General features: G+C 40.2%; 1 protein-coding gene across 47 annotated transcripts in view; it reads left to right on the top strand.

The window, feature by feature from the left end:
* The window catches only part of LOC132111450 (receptor-type tyrosine-protein phosphatase delta-like), a 349,673-nt gene that overhangs the window by 82,978 nt on the left and 249,505 nt on the right, over nucleotides 1-17,190 (top strand). The window lies entirely within an intron of this gene.

Below are 17,190 nucleotides of genomic sequence, written 5' to 3' on the forward strand. Positions count from 1 at the left end.
CACGTCAAAGAAATAATATTTGATGCGTCAGAGATGGATGCAGCATCTTACATTACAAACAAAAGCACTTCTGCTCTGTGCAATACTTACATGTGCCTGCAGTAAGAGCTTTTTCACCTGTCTGTGTGAACACTCGCTCTGTGTGCTGCCATCACGCCTGGATGAACAGGAAGTCTGGAGTGACTGTGGGGTCATGGGATGGATCGGGCTGGAGATACTCCCCACCTCTTGAACCCCTTTGTGTTCCAGTCTCTCGGCTATCCACAAAAATAAAAAAAATAAAAAAAATAATCAATCTGCACACTTTCTTTAACCACCATTAGGGATCCGGATCAGTGACCTATTTACAGCTCAACACCTGCTGGAAACAAAATGGTGTCGAAGATTCCAGAGAGTGCAGAGGGGAATCTGTGTGTGTGTGTGTGTGTGTTTGGAAATCGAGCCCGGAAACACACTGGAGTGAGAGGAGAGGAGAGAAGAGTGAAACCCCTGGATGAAGTGAATAATAAGGCCCCAGGGGAGAATAACAGATGGACGTTTAGAGAAAGGGAAAGAGAAGAGAAAGAACGAGAGGGAAGATTGTCAGACATGATGCCAAGACTCTGTAGGGCACACACACATATTTAGTGCTCATTAAAGCCGTATGATTCTGATGTTTGGTCGGAATTTCAGAAGGTTAAAATGGCATCATATTATTTACTGTTTTCATCAGAATTTTAAAATACTAGATCACTAATATAATAGATGAGCAGCACTGTTAACACACAAAAACAAAATGATTAAAAAATGACTGTATTTGGCAGCTGTGAAGGTGGATAATATTCCATCAGCACAGTGATTCCGTCCTGAGATCAGACCTAAGTTGATTCTGTCCTGATGTCAGACCTTAGCTTATTCTGTCCTGAGGTCAGACCTGAGCTGATTCTGTCCTGATGTCAGATGTGAGCTTATTCTGTCCTGATGTCAGACCTGAGGTGATTCTCTCCAGAGATCAGACCTGAGCTGATTCTGTCCTGAGATCAGACCTGAGGCTATTCTGTCCTGAGGCCAGATCTGATCTGATTCTGTCCTGATGTCAGACCTGAGGCTATTCTGTCCTGAGGTCAGATCTGATCTGATTCTGTCCTGATGTCAGACCTGAGGCTATTCTGTCCTGAGGTCAGATCTGATCTGATTCTGTCCTGATGTCAGACCTGAGGCTATTTTGTCCTGAGGTCAGATCTGATCTGATTCTGGCCTGATGTCAGACGTGAGCTGATTCTGTCCTGATGTCAGATGTGAGCTGATTCTGTCCTGATGTCAGATGTGAGCTTATTCTGTCCTGATGTCAGACCTGAGGTAATTCTGTCCTGAGGTCAGATCTGATCTGATTCTGTCCTGATGTCAGACGTGAGCTGATTCTGTCCTGAAATCAGACCTGAGGTGATTCTTTCCAGAGATCAGACCTAATGTGATTCTGTCCTGAGATTAGACCTGAACTGATACTGTCCTGATGTCAGATGTGAGCTGATTCTGTCCTGAGATCAGACCTGAGGTTATTCTGTCCTGATGTCAGACGTGAGCTGATTCTGTCTTGATGTCAGACCTGAGGTAATTCTGTCCTGAGGTCAGATCTGATCTGATTCTGTCCTGAGATCAGACCTGAGGTGATTCTTGTCTGAGATAAGACGTGAGATGATTCTGTCCTGAGATCAGACCTGAGGTTATTCTGTCTTGAGGTCAGATCTGATCTGATTCTGTCCTGATGTCAGACCTGAGGCTATTCTGTCCTGAGGTCAGATCTGATCTGATTCTGTCCTGATGTCAGACGTGAGCTGATTCTGTCCTGATGTCAGACCTGAGCTTATTCTGTCCTGAGGTCAGATCTGATCTGATTCTGTCCTGATGTCAGACGTGAGCTGATTCTGTCCTGAAATCAGACCTGAGGTGATTCTTTCCAGAGATCAGACCTGATGTGATTCTGTCCTGAGATTAGACCTGAACTGATACTGTCCTGATGTCAGATGTGAGCTGATTCTGTCCTGAGATCAAACCTGAGGTTATTCTGTCCTGATGTCAGCCCTGATCTGATTCTGTCCTGAGGTCAGACCTGAGCTGATTCTGTCCTGAGATCAGACCCTGAACTGATTCTGTCCTGGTGTCAGACGTGAGCTTATTCTTTCTTGAGGTTAGACCTGAGCTGATTCTGTTCTGAGATCAGACCTGAGCTGATTCTGTCCTGGTGTCAGACGTGAGCTTATTCTTTCTTGACGTCAGACGTGAGCTGATTCTGTCCTGATATCAGACCTGAACTGATTCTGTCCTGAGGTCAGACCTGAGCTGATTCTGTGCTGATGTCAGAAGTGAGCTGATTCTGTCCTGAAATCAGACCTGAGGTTATTCTGTCTTGATGTCAGACGTGAGCTGATTCTGTCCTGAAATCAGACCTGAGGTTATTCTGTCTTGATGTCAGACCTGAGTTGATTCTGTCCTGAGATCAGACATTGGACTAATTATGTCCTGATGTCAGAACTGAGGTTATTCTGTTTTGATGTCAGACGTGAGCTGATTCTGTCCTGAGATGAGACCTGAGGTTATTCTGTCCTGATGTCAGACATGAGCTGATTCTGTCCTGAGGTCAGACCTGAGCTGATTCTGTCCTGAGATCAGACATTGGGCTAATTCTGTCCTGATGTCAGACCTGAGGTTATTCTGTTTTGATGTCAGACGTGAGCTGATTCTTTCCTAAGATCAAACCTGAGGTTATTCTGTCCTGATGTCAGACGTGAGCTGATTCTGTCCTGAGGTCAGACCTGAGCTGATTCTGTCCTGAGATCAGACCCTGAGCTGACTCCTTCAAGAGATCAGCCCTGATGTGATTCTGTCCTGAGGTCAGAAGTGAGCTGATTCTGCCCTGAGGTCAGACCTGAGCTGGTTCTTTCCAGAAATCAGACCTGAAATGAGTCGGTTCTGAGAACAAACCTGAACTGATTCTGTCCTGAGATCAGACCCTGAACTGATTCTGTCCTGAGGTCAGACATGAACTCATTCTGTCCCGAGGTCCGACGTGAGCTGATTCTGTCCTGATGTCAGACTTGAGCTGATTCTTTCCAGAGATCAGACCTGAGCTGATTCTGTCCTGAGATCAGACGTGATCTGGTTCTGTTCTAAGATCAGACCTAAGGTGGTTCTTTCCAGAGATCAGACCTGAGCTGATTCTGTCCTGATATCAGACCTGAGGTTATTCTGTCCTGAGGTCAGATCTGATCTGATTCTGTCCTGATGTCAGACGTGAGCTGATTCTGTCCTGATGTCAGACCTGATCTGGTTCTGTCCTGAGATCAGACCTGAGGTGATTCTTGCCAGAGATCAGACCTGATGTGATTCTGTCCTGAGATTAGACCTGAACTGATACTGTCCTGATGTCAGATGTGAGCTGATTCTTTCCTGAGATCAAACCTGAGGTTATTCTGTCCTGATGTCAGACCTGATCTGATTCTGTCCTGATTTCAGACCTGATCTGATTCTGTCCTGAGGTCAGACCTGAGCTGATTCTGTCCTGAGATCAGACCCTGAACTGATTCTGTCCTGATGTCAGACGTGAGCTTATTCTTTCTTGAGGTCAGACCTGAGCTGATTCTGTCCTGAGATCAGACCCTGAACTGATTCTGTCCTGATGTCAGATGTGAGCTGATTCTGTCCTGATATCAGACCTGAGCTTATTCTGTCCTGAGGTCAGACCTGAGCTGATTCTGTCCTGATGTCAAACGTGAGCTGATTCTGTCCTGAAATCAGACCTGAGGTTATTCTGTCTTGATTTCAGACGTGAGCTGATTCTGTCCTGAAATCAGACCTGAGGTTATTCTGTCTTGATTTCTGACGTGAGCTGATTCTGTCCTGAAATCAGACCTGAGGTTATTCTGTCTTGATATCAGACCTGAGCTGATTCTGTCCTGAGATCAGAAATTGGGCTAATTCTGTCCTGAGATCAGACATTGGGCTAATTCTGTCCTGATGTCAGACCTGAGGTTATTCTGTCCTGAGGTCAGACCTGAGCTGATTCTGTCCTGAGATCAGACCCTGAGCTGATTCTTTCAAGAGATCAGCCCTGATGTGATTCTATCCTGAGGTCAGAAGTGAGCTGATTCTGTACTGATGTCAGACTTGAGCTGATTCTTTCCAGTGATCAGACGTGATCTGATTCTGTTCTAAGATCAGACCTGAGGTGATTATTGTCTGAGATCAGATCTGAGCTGATTCTGTCCTGGCATCAGACCTGAGCTTATTCTGTTCTAAGGTCAGATCCAAGCTTATTCTGTTCTGAGGTCAGATCTGAGCTGATTATGTCTTGAGTTTAGATATGAGGTGATTCTGTCATAGATAAGGAAGTTATTAAATACATTTTATTAGTCCCTGCATTTTTTTGGAGTTGAATCCTTTGCAACACCTCCTTTCTTTGAAAGATGTTACTCTGAGGAGGTTCGACAGAATTCTGACATGTACTGCTAAAAATCACTCTTCACAAACCAAATGATCATTTGCTTATTTTATTTTATTCACCAGTGCTTAATAAATGTGTCAAAAAAGACAATAGAAACAAAGTCAGAGATCTTGGAGGTCTTTGTCTCCTCAACAAAGAGTCAATGAGATGAAGAAAACTTATCTCTTGGCATGTCTTGTCTTGGATAAGGTGTGTGACGATGATGAAGTGCTGAAGATGTAATGAGTTTCAGATCCCCAAAGTTATTTGAGAGCGATGCAAAGATTGAGTGCGATGCAATGATAGTAATCCTATAATCCTCCATACGAGAAAAGATCGTTTGAAATGCATATGCTTAGTGCATAGCTGTCCTCAGTGCCACATAGCTGACCATGTGCAAAGCCATTCACAAAAGCACCTGTGGTAAATGAAAAGTCCTTTAGTTGAGCAGAAACTCAAAGAGTTCTCAACACAAAACTTAGGATGAGAAAGAAGGTAGCACAAGATCAATCCTGAGATTTCCCTCTACCAAACGAACTGTCTTACTCTATGGTGTCAGTGTTTATATACCCAGTTACCTCCAGGCAATAGCGCCCTCTAACTGTTCCTGTTGTTACTGCCCGTCACTCCCATCCATTACAACCAGGTCTTAACAAAAATACTTGAACAAAAATACAAAAAGTACAGAATTACAAAAAGTAACGTTTGTCCGTTACATACCCCTCCCTTTGGTGTCAAAAATTTGACATATGGCAAATTTTTAAGTGTTGGGTATGATAATTGTCTATCTGGGTAGGATCAGATAACATTGTCACCTTGTAATTTACTGGACCTAGCCTTTTGACTACTCTAGCTGGGCCTCGCCATTTTGGCGCAATTTTAGCCATGAAACCATCATCTGCACGAGATAAAGGATGAGTACGCACCCAAACTAGATCACCCTTCTGGAAGTCTTGAGTTCTTCTCTTGAGGTTGTAATACTTTCTCTGCTTAGTTTGTGCTTTCTCAACATTTTCTCGAACAGTTTCGTACAGTAGTTTCTGGCGATCAAGGGTACTGTAGCTTGGTTGATCTGGATCTGGCGGACTCTGTAGAGCTCTTTGTAGTGGGCCTTTTAATTGACGTCCCAGGGCCACTTCAGCGGGTGAAAATCCGGTGCTTTCATGCCATGCAGTATTCAAAGCAAACCTAAATTCACAGATCCACTGATCCCAAGTGCGGTGATTATTGTCAACATAGGATGCGATCATGGTTTTTAGATTACGGTTAATGCGTTCAGTCAAGTTTGATTGTGGATGATAAGCAGTTGTGAGTTTTTGAGTTACCTGCCGCTGCTTGCACAACTGATCCAGGAGGTTTGAGGTGAATTGAGTGCCTCTATCAGAAACAATAAAGGCTGGTGTTCCCCACCTTGTAAATATCTCTTCGATGAGAATACGAACAATGATGGTAGATTTGGCAGATCTCATGGGGAAGACCTCTACCCATTTAGAGAAGTAGTCTACCACCACTAGAAGATATTCATTTTGACGAGTACTCCGAGGGGAATGGTCCCATAATGTCCATGCCAAGCATGTATCCAGGCTCAACAATGGGCACACTTTGGAGACCTCCTGCTGGCTTTAAGTTCGTAGACTTATACTGCTGACATTTTTCACACTGTTTACAGTGTTGCCATACGTCAGTACGCATGGAAGGCCAATAAGCAAATTCTAGGAGTCTCATTAGAGTTTTAAATTTGCCTAAATGTCCACTGAGGGGGCTATCATGGGCATATGTTAAAAACTCTTCCTTCAAGCTAGCAGGTACAATAATTTGGAACTTTCGACCTCCTTTGGCGACTGGGACACTCCTGAATAAAATATCATTTTTCAAGACATAGTGGGTTCTCATAATATCAGTGGTATTTTGGTTTTTGGCTCTTACCATGATTTCTTGGCACTCTGAATCTTTCTTCTGCTCAGCAGCAATCTGAGACAGGTCCATTGGCAGTTCACAAGTGATAGGATTAAGAACATGTTTTGAAGGTATGTGCATCAGTTTGGCTGTTGGTTCAACTAGATATCTCCTTGACAAAACATCCGCAACCACATTACATTGTCCTTTTCTATAACGTACTACGAAGTGATAGCCTTGAAGCCTGATAGTCCATCTTTCCAACCTAGACGAAGGCTTTGGGTGCTGGAAAAGCCAAACCAAGGAAGCATGGTCAGTGATTACTTCAAATGCTCTGCCCTCAAGATAATGATGCCACTTTTCCACAGCCCAGACTACCGCTAGACATTCTTTCTCTGATGCGGAATATGACCTCTCAGCACCTCTCAGTAATCTAGATGCATAAGCAATCACTTTCTCTTGTCCATCCACTTCTTGTGTCAGCACTGCTCCCAAACCAACTCCGCTTGCGTCTGTTTGCACTTTAAAAGAAGAATTAAAATGGGGAGTGTTTAACACCGGAGCTTTAGTCAGGTCATCTTTGAGGGATTCAAACGCTCTCTGACACTCGTCTGTCCATATCCATTTAGCTCCTTTCTTCTTTAGTGCATGTAAGGGTGCTGCTTTAGTGGAGAAATCTGAAATGAAACGGTGATACCAAGCCGCAAGACCTAGGAACCGTTGTAACTCCTTCATGGAAGTTGGTGTAGGGAATGATTTGACCGCGTCCACCTTGTCAGCGTTCACTTTGACTCCATCAGTAGTGATTGTGTGACCCAAGTAGTCCAGTGATGAACAGATAAATTTGCACTTCTTGAGATTGAGAGTAAGACCGGCAATGTGCAGACTATTGAATACTTGATTAAGATGTAGCAGATGTGTTTGAATGTCTGGTGAGTATACAATGATGTTGTCTATGTATACCATACAACACCTGTTTTTGTGCTCTCGTAGAACTTGTTCCATTAAACGTTGGAAAGAGGCAGCGGCATTTTTAAAACCAAAGGGAAGACACAAAAATTCGTATAACCCTGAAGCAGTTACAAATGCAGTCTTCTCCACACTTGCAGCATTCATCTCTACTTGCCAGTAGCCACTCTTCAGGTCCAAAGTGCTAAACACCTTGGCTCCTTGCAAAGAAGGTTAAAATTCTATCCCTGTTTGGGTGCCATTCTGCAACACCTCCTTTCTTTGAAAGATGTTACTCTGAGGAGGTTCGACAGAATTCTGACATGTACTGATAAAAATCACTCTTCACAAACCAAATGATCATTTGCTTATTTTATTTTATTCACCAGTGCTTAATAAATGTGTCAAAAAAGACAATAGAAACAAAGTCAGAGATCTTGGAGGTCTTTGTCTCCTCAACAAAGAGTCAATGAGATGAAGAAAACTTATCTCTTGGCATGTCTTGTCTTGGATAAGGTGTGTGACGATGATGAAGTGCTGAAGATGTAATGAGTTTCAGATCCCCAAAGTTATTTGAGAGCGATGCAAAGATTGAGTGCGATGCAATGATAGTAATCCTATAATCCTCCATACGAGAAAAGATCGTTTGAAATGCATATGCTTAGTGCATAGCTGTCCTCAGTGCCACATAGCTGACCATGTGCAAAGCCATTCACAAAAGCACCTGTGGTAAATGAAAAGTCCTTTAGTTGAGCAGAAACTCAAAGAGTTCTCAACACAAAACTTAGGATGAGAAAGAAGGTAGCACAAGATCAATCCTGAGATTTCCCTCTACCAAACGAACTGTCTTACTCTATGGTGTCAGTGTTTATATACCCAGTTACCTCCAGGCAATAGCGCCCTCTAACTGTTCCTGTTGTTACTGCCCGTCACTCCCATCCATTACAACCAGGTCTTAACAAAAATACTTGAACAAAAATACAAAAAGTACAGAATTACAAAAAGTAACGTTTGTCCGTTACACCTTGATGTTGGTATTGCTAGCACAATGCTCTACATTTTGAGCTACAAAAATTTGATGGCTCTGTTGTGATCTGATTTTATTTCTGAGGTAGTTCATCTTGTGGTATTAGCCTAGAGGTGAATTGTGTGCGGCATTATCACCTTATTGCAGTATATTTGATTCCAATCTAAAATCACATAAATATCTGTTTGTCCACAATGAGGGAAAATTACTACCTTGATATAAGAAATTACACAGGACTAAATTAGACACTCAAATAAGAAAATAATATGTTTATTTAACCTGCATATAGTGAAGCTGCATATCATGCAGTTCAGTTTTAACAACAAAGAGAGAGAGAGAGAGAGAGAGAGAATGAGGGAGGGTTTGGTCTCCAGGGTCTAGGCCTCTTCCCTTTGTCTCTATTTTTAGAAACTGTAGAAACTTGTGGAAATGTGAACTGAAGCTGTTTTCTGTAACCTGCTCTCTGCACAGCTCATGCACTCAGCTGTTTTAATGGAATGAATGAATTTCTCCTCATTTTCATTTATTGTCTCTAGCAATTAATTAAGCCTGGTCAGACTGATTTGAGGAAACACTGGCCCCACAAGGATTTAAGCATTTAATTACATGATCACAAAGGCTAATAATGGAGTTTATATTCCAACATTGTACAAGCAGGTCAGCATGTTGGTAAGCTGCTGAAATGTCATTAATACCAAAGAGGACCATTTATGAAATTAACAACAGGGATATTTCTATGCTAGCTGTCAGTAATGTATAACACATAAACTTGTTATTAACCCTAAATAAAAATACATTTTTTTTTCTTTTTTTCTTTGGTAGGAAAGGCCTAGATTGGTTGGCACAATTTCCACATTTTTCATAATATCTCTAGAGGACAAAAACAGATACACAACCAGGTTCTTTTAAAAGAGTAATTTAATGAGAAACAATTGACACATTCAATATTGAAAAATATTTTTTTTCTAAATGTATTAATTTAGATTAATTTAGGGGGAAGCAACAAACAGAAAATCTAACAATGTTTTTTTTTTTTAATGGCAACATTTAACAGACACTTTATTGATATGTGTATATTTATTCTTATTATTCTTATTAGACAAAATTATAATTAGTTTAATTCTAATTCTAATTGTTTTATAATGTTTGTATAATGATTTTTTCCCCCACTATTTTGTTTTGACATATAAAAGCAAACGTTGTCCTTACCTTCACATGTTTTGGTCTGTTAATGATTTATTGAGTGTCAGTCAAGGGGACAAACAGTCATATGTTTCATTTTTGTGACACCATCCAATTATGAACCAGAAATTAGCCACCCAGTAACACTTTGAGAAAATCCTCAGTGCGTTTGTGGATGTCTGGTCACTGAAAATCATTGCAGGTCTGTGCTGATCCACCTGCTTTAGTGTGCTGTGCATACCCTCGGTGTGCTGGGTTTTACATTAGAGCAGTGCTAATGTGCTCTAGATTGCATTACTGCTCCAATTTTAGCACTACTAACATGCCTTGGAGAAACAATAGATATCATTACAAATGCAGACATATGAGAAAATATTACACTGGTTCATCTTCAGACATGCATTATGCTGTTCTGTGTTGATACGCCATGTTAATGTGTGTTAAGCTGCTCTGAGGTCTGTGCTGTAGCATTTTAATTACATTTCACTCACTTTATGATGCTTCAGAGTCCCGAACTAACACTGAGGAGAGACGAGAAGAGTGCCACCTGTGGCTACTGAAGGAAGTTCAGCCTTACTGTGTCTTAACTTAACTCAGCCCTTACTGTAAATGATAGATAGATAGATAGATAGATAGATAGATAGATAGATAGATAGATAGATAGATAGATTTGATATTAAATTCTCAGTAAATGCATGCAATCTTTCTCTAATTGCCATGCTTTCAAAAAGCCTTCAGTGACATAATCCTATTTTGCTCTTAATAAGAGACTGGAATTTTTCTTCTATTGAATGTCATTTATTGAGAGTGGCTTTAATGATCCAAAGCTCTGGGCAGCTTTTAAAAGATCTGAAGAGAAATGCTATCTCTGTCTGTTTGCCACCGGTAATTGGAAACTCTGCAGTGAAATTTGTGTTTGTGTGTGTGTGTGTGTGTGTGTGTGTGTGTGAGAGAGAGAGATCTGCTCAGAATATTGTGTTATGTGACTTAACTATATGTTGCGGACTCTTCTGTAGATTCCTATTACTAACACAAGTGTGAAATGGGATTAAAGGTTTGTATGGAGTGGCTGTAACCAATGAATGTATTCCAAAGATGTGTGTACGTTTTCCCTTTTTTGCTCTTCTGCAGTCTCGTTCATTATGTCTAGATGTGCTTTTCTTTACCCATGCTAATTTACACATTTAGACATTAGTTTGAATTTACTGGGAGAAAATAATGCTCCTGCCAGAGACTGCATTTATAGTTCACCTATAAAAATGATCATTCTCTCATTATTTGCTCACCCTCGTCTCGTTCCAAACATATATGACTTTCTTTCTTCCATGAAACACAAAAGGAGGATTTAAATAATGCAGTAGTTACTGTTTTCCATGTAATTACAGTGACTGGAGCGTCACAAAAAGTGCTCCATATTACTCAGATCTTCTTGACCTTGATGAAAACTTAAATGTCAGTCTGTTTCTCGCACATTATGTCTCTTTGACATGGAGAACACATGAAAAAGGTGGAGTGCTTTTATGATACTTTTACGGTGCTTTTGAGTTTGAAGATTGAAAGCTTCAGAAGAAGAAAGAGTCATACAGGTTTGGAGCGACATGAGCGCCAGAAAATGAACTGCCCCTTCAGTTAAAGAGCCGTTTCTCGATTCGGTCAGTGATCCAGGAAAGTCATTTGTGTGCAGTAACCGTCTACTCTCAAATTCTAACTACTGAATTAAACAGAAAACAGAAATGAATAAAATCTGAGAATAAAGAAGCTGCTGTTTGTGACAGATTCAGTTCTGCGAGGTCGACACATCTTTTCCTGAGAGGCGTTCACATGTTGTGTGTCGTGTGTTTGAAAAGCAAGTGTCTCTTCATTAGACACTTAAATGAAGTCCTGCGGTGATCGCTCATTATTCATGCTGCTGTTTAAAGTGCAGAAGGTACGGACCACAATAACATGGTTGTAAAATCTGCTGAGCAGGATAACTCACACTCTCTCACACACACAGAGCTCTTTACTGGTGGAAAATGCAGAGACCTGCTAATATCAGCACCTTAGTGATGCCGGGCGAATGAGATTTTATTTGAAAGAGAGAAAAATAGAAGAGGAACGTGGGACCGAGGGGAGAGTAACAGTGACCGACGATGACAGTCTGTGCTGCAAACAGCTCATTGTGACAGCAGAAACCACACACTCGTCTGAAGTAGTGAACACTGTGTCAAACACAATATACATTCAAGATCTGAAGTCACACAGAGATCAGCTGAGCAGATCTCACACATCTCTGACCAGATTGTCTTCGACAGAAGTCTCTTCTGCTCATGAAGGCTACATTTAATTGATCAAAAAATTGTGAAATATTACTACAATTCCAAATATCTGTGTTCTGTGTGAATCTGTGTTAAAGTGTAATGTATTTCTGTGATGCTCCGCTGTATTTTCAGCATCATTCCTCCAGTCTTCAGTGTCACATGATCTTCAGAAATCAGAATAATATGATGATTTACTGCTCAAGAAACATCTCTGATTTTTAGCAATGTTGAACACAGCTGTTTTTCATACTTTTTTTCAGGATTCACAGACGAATAGAACATTTGAAAGACCGTTTATTTGAAATATAAATATTTTGTAACATTAAAAATGTCTTTACTGACACTTTCGATCGATTGAATACGTCCTTAATGAATAAAAGTAGTATTCTCATCAAGAAAAAAAAAAACTATTTTGAAGGCTAGTTTAATAATTTAGTGATGATATACCGTCAGACCCTGATCCTGACAGAAAACACTCAATAATCACATTCACAAGTGAAACTGAATTCTCTTTGGTAGCATGAAAATACATGAAGGTGTGACTTTGGTGTTTGTGAAAGTGCTGTTGAAAATTATGCTAAAATCTTCCTTTTATAGAATATTTAATGTTGTTTGATTTCTCTAGGAGGATTCAGGCATTAATTAGAGGGCTAGTAATTTGCACCATGGTTCACAGCAGTGAGAATTGCTAATTAGAAAAGATTCCTATCAAGCATTCACATAAATGTGTGGAAAAACAAAAGCTTGACATTCTCTGCATTGTAAATGTGAATGAAGGTAATTTTCCATAATAAATAACTGGAACGGCTGCCACCACAGTGCCCTGACGGCATGAGAAGCCATGCTGTAATTGAAAGAGCATTTAAGGCAAGAGCTCATCGTCACAGATTCCCTTAATGACGGGAAAGAATGGAGAGCGACTGCACTGATTTAATCAGAATTAGAACAGGTTATTTAGCCGCTCCTGAGAGCATGAATTATGATTGTATTTGCATAATCTGCTGTGTAAATGAGAACGAGTCAGTCATTAAGACTTTATTTCTTACTGATCAGACACGGCAGTTCCTCGCACGGCAAAGAAGCATCAATCTTAATAAGAAACGAGGATGCGCTCACACACTCACACAGGTGCACAAAGACACACACGCTTCACGGCTTACAGAAAGTGATTAGCTTGTAATAAATGAAAAGAAGCACACAAACAAACAGTGTGCTGCTCTGTAAAATTACAATAAGGTTCTGTCACTATGAACACACAAACACTTTAACAGTGACACAAACCACGTGCACTGAGTTAAGATTGAATAGACAATATTTAAATTAAATTAAACAGACCTGGGTGGGAGGAGCTGTGTGATTGACTAGGCAGGTGGACATGACAGAGTGGGTGGAGTCTGTCAAAATGGGTGGGGCAGTGTGGTTTAATGAGTGGGAGGAGCCATGTGATTGTGTAAGTTAGGTGAAAATGGGCAGAGCAGTGTAATTTAATGAATGGAGAGGGCTGCATGGCTGAGTAAGTAGATAAGAATGAATAAGTGGGTGGAGTCAAGGGGAAGTGGTCAGATCAGTGTGGTTTAATGAGTGGGCGTAGCAGCATGTGAAAATGACTTGAGGTGGTGGAGTGGAGTCGGGGGGGGGGGGGGGGGGGGTTAGTATGTAGGTGGAAATGACTGAATGCGAAGGTGAATTTTGATGTAGTTGATGGAGAAGTTGGCAGAGCAGTGTTATTTAAGGTGTGGGTGGTAGGTGAAGTGGGTGGGGCTGCATGGCCAGAGTTGGGTATAAGACCCTTCTTTCAGAAACGAAAAGTAGCTTAGATGAACTTTACGAATCTTGCTGCTTTGTTTATGGAGGTGATGTGGGCAGTCACATGTTTGTGCGTCTCATGTGTATGATTACTGCATGGATGGCATGCTGCGCATTATGAGTTCAGACGGTAAAGACTGGACCTCGTGTTGATTTCATATGGATTACTTTATCAGAGAATATGTGTTTACGATATGACACTTCAAACTTTATAGTTCATTTTTTTTGGCGTGTTTCAGAAAGAAGTTCAATGAGACCGAGACGGCTGAAAGCTCACCCTGTTTTGTTGATATTGTAATATACAAACAGAAAATGGGCTTTGTCAAATGTTATGCTTATCTGTATGATCAAAAATGCCAGAACATTTTAAGGTATTTTCACTGTAATCATAAAAGAGATGTGATCATTCAAGTTGCTGTTTTGATACTAATGTAATTTTTTCAGACAATATTAAATCACTGAAAGAACTATGAGTTTCACTTTGTAGAGTATTTTTTAGGTTTGATAAGTAGAGTAACCTTAATAGTAAAGTAATTAGCACTTTTTTAAATGCAGTAATCAGTAACGCAATCAAATTGCAGTTTTAAAATAGTAATTAGTAATCTGTAGTGGATTAATTTTTTGAGTAATTTACCCAACACTGTGCATGGCTTAATAGTAAGTGGAGCTTTGCGATTAAAAAAGCAGGTGGAATTGACTGACTAAGTGGTTTATTCAGAATACTTTCTGAATAATTGACACAGTAATTGGTAGAGCTGTTTTGTGAACGAGTGGCTGTCAGGACGGACAGACCGCGCTGGAGTCTGACGCACTGTGAGGGAGTGCTGTAAATCAGAGTGTGATTGGCACTGCCATGTTTCAGCAAAGGTCATTCCCACAACACACTGCTGAAGAGAGATGACAGATGAAGCTGTATGTGGGACTTGTATATGATATCTGGAGGAAGTACTTACAGACCGCGAAAGATGTGAAAAGGCTTAAAATGGAAGAATATGAGGGAATATGGTGATATGATACAACACCAAAAATATACAGATAAAAGCAGACCATTCAGGCGCATTTACATTCATGTATTGAACTAATGCTTTTATTCTTACATCGGACTCATGGCCGTGGTGTTGCTGGCTCAGGAATGAGTGCACTAGAAGCTGACAGGGAACGTTCTCACAACCTCCACTAATATTGTTCATGAAGTAATGTTTATGTAAGATTCTTATCGCAATTTTAATATTTGATATATGTTCTCATAATTAGGGATGGAACAATACCATTTGTTCTAGGTATCGGCCGATACCGATATTGATAACAATACTGATCTGATGCTTGCATGGTTTTTACTTTTTAAATCAGTGTAGAATTTCTATACCTCTCTGTGTTGACCTGATCATCACTCTTTTTTCTGTTAAACACAATCTACTACATATAGACAACTTCAATATATATATATATAATCATATTCTATAACAAAAAATAATATTTTAAACTAGGTTGGTGGATTTGGCAGCAAAAGTTAATCTACAAAAATCATGAGTGCACAATTATTTAATAAGGCTAAATCTGGTCAAATATTACACATTGCTCTTTGTATTGTTGTAAAATACATTAATAAAAAAACAAGTAAATATATGTATTTAACCCCTAACACAGAACGGAGTTAGAAGAAATCGAGGATTCAGCATATTCTATGTACTTGACTTCATCGGGTGTACATTTACAGATCCTTTGCATTCAGTTCATAAAGACCAGGAACCAAAAGAAGCTGCAAAACCATCAAGACAATATAAAACTAAATCCAACAAATGAAGCAGGAGATGTCATGCATTATAGCAGCACTATAACAACCACTCAACTTCAGAACCCATCAATCTGCAGCTGAAATATAACAACGGACATTGCTCTGGGTTTGCTGCAGGTGATTTGGAACAGACGCCTCCGATGGCATGCTCCGTACGTTTGGAACAGAGCACATGTGCATTTATTATCCTGGAGAAGATGATGTTGATTTAAAAGTATTTCATTAGCAAACAGTGTCATTTTTGAGAAACTCAGTCCCTCTCCGGCTCATTAGATGCGTTTCACTGGCAGCTTTCCCGCGAGCCGAACGCTATCCGAGGCCCAGAACAGGAATCGATCTGTGTGGCTTTGAGAGGCGCTTTTGCTAATGAACTTTGCCTGCGATTCTGGCTGGCATTGGTAAAAAAAATGTGTTACTCCTGGAACATTAACATATAATGACGCCACCAAACTACAGTGAGTTCAAAGATGGCGGCCGTCGTCATGGTAACAGCAAGAGATGACAGACTGACATATCATCTGTCAGAAACAGATCTGCTGCGTGCAGAAAAAGCCTGTAAAACCAGCTCGAATGGAGATTCAAAATTTAATACAGTTCTAGAACATTGATTTGTTTTTACATGTGATTGAATGCTATAATTACATTTGGAGACCATGGTGAACGTGTGTGTGTGGGTTTATTTATTTTTTTATTTATTTTTTTACTTTAAAGTGTTAAGTATACCATGTGGATGAAGGTACACTCAGATATTAAATAAATAAATACATACAATTGCTTAAATTACATTTTTAGAAAGCACATACATGTGCTCAAAATGAGCCTAAAACTACTCTAAAACAATCTATATTGTATAAAGCACAATCTATATCTTTGTTAAATACAGCCTTATTTATCATATGTTGTCATATCTATTTGGTATTCATTTTGTAATGCATTTTGGCAAAGTCATAATAATTTTGTTAGAATATACTATTGTTTTAATCCATTTGTTAGCATCAATGATAACATCAGTTAGGGCCACTTTGATGATGACTATGATGATAATTACAATGTTTTTTTTTTTTGGCAAATTCTAATAAAAACAGTAAGAGTCAGTCTGATCTGCAATTATTATTATAATAATAATTATTATTATTATATGGAACCCATAACCATTAAAAAACAAAAGCAAACAGAAATCTGTTGTCCCCAGTTTTTAATTCACAGATGGTAATAAGTGAGATTCAGCTATATTTTGGCCACTGAACTAGGAAATGTCCCCGGTTTGTATCTCAGAAATCTGCTTGCTTAAGATCTGGGTCCAGATACTGATGGATCCGTGTTTACACGTGGTCGTTAGGAGCCGTTAATGAGCTTCTACAGGCTGAACTGCTTTAGTCCCATTGGCTGGGTGTTTGGCGGGCGTCGTTCTGGATGTTCACTCCTGTGCAAGCTCATTAAACACTGCACGGACATCAGAGTCGTGTTGTCTACCTTCCTCCCAGTGCGAGGGAGCAAGCTCTGATGAAGTTTTGGCTCGCCAACACATCAGGCCCTGGCGAGTATGTAGAGGGTTTAAAATTAGAACATTCTCTCACGATCTCGCTCCAAACGTGTGATGAACATTCATTTACAGCCTTTCACTGTTTTTATTCGCCAAGATCTTGCATCTTCTCACGTCTGCATGTGTGTTTCTCACGTCTTACTCCCCTGATGCCACGGCAAGAAGAAGAAGAAGAAAAGAAAGTTGAGCCAAGAAGAGTTCATAAAACCTGTGAGTTTGTGAGTGTGAGAGAGG

Source organism: Carassius carassius, chromosome 2, assembly GCF_963082965.1.
Source record: "Carassius carassius chromosome 2, fCarCar2.1, whole genome shotgun sequence".
Taxonomy (NCBI): Eukaryota; Metazoa; Chordata; class Actinopteri; order Cypriniformes; family Cyprinidae; genus Carassius; species Carassius carassius.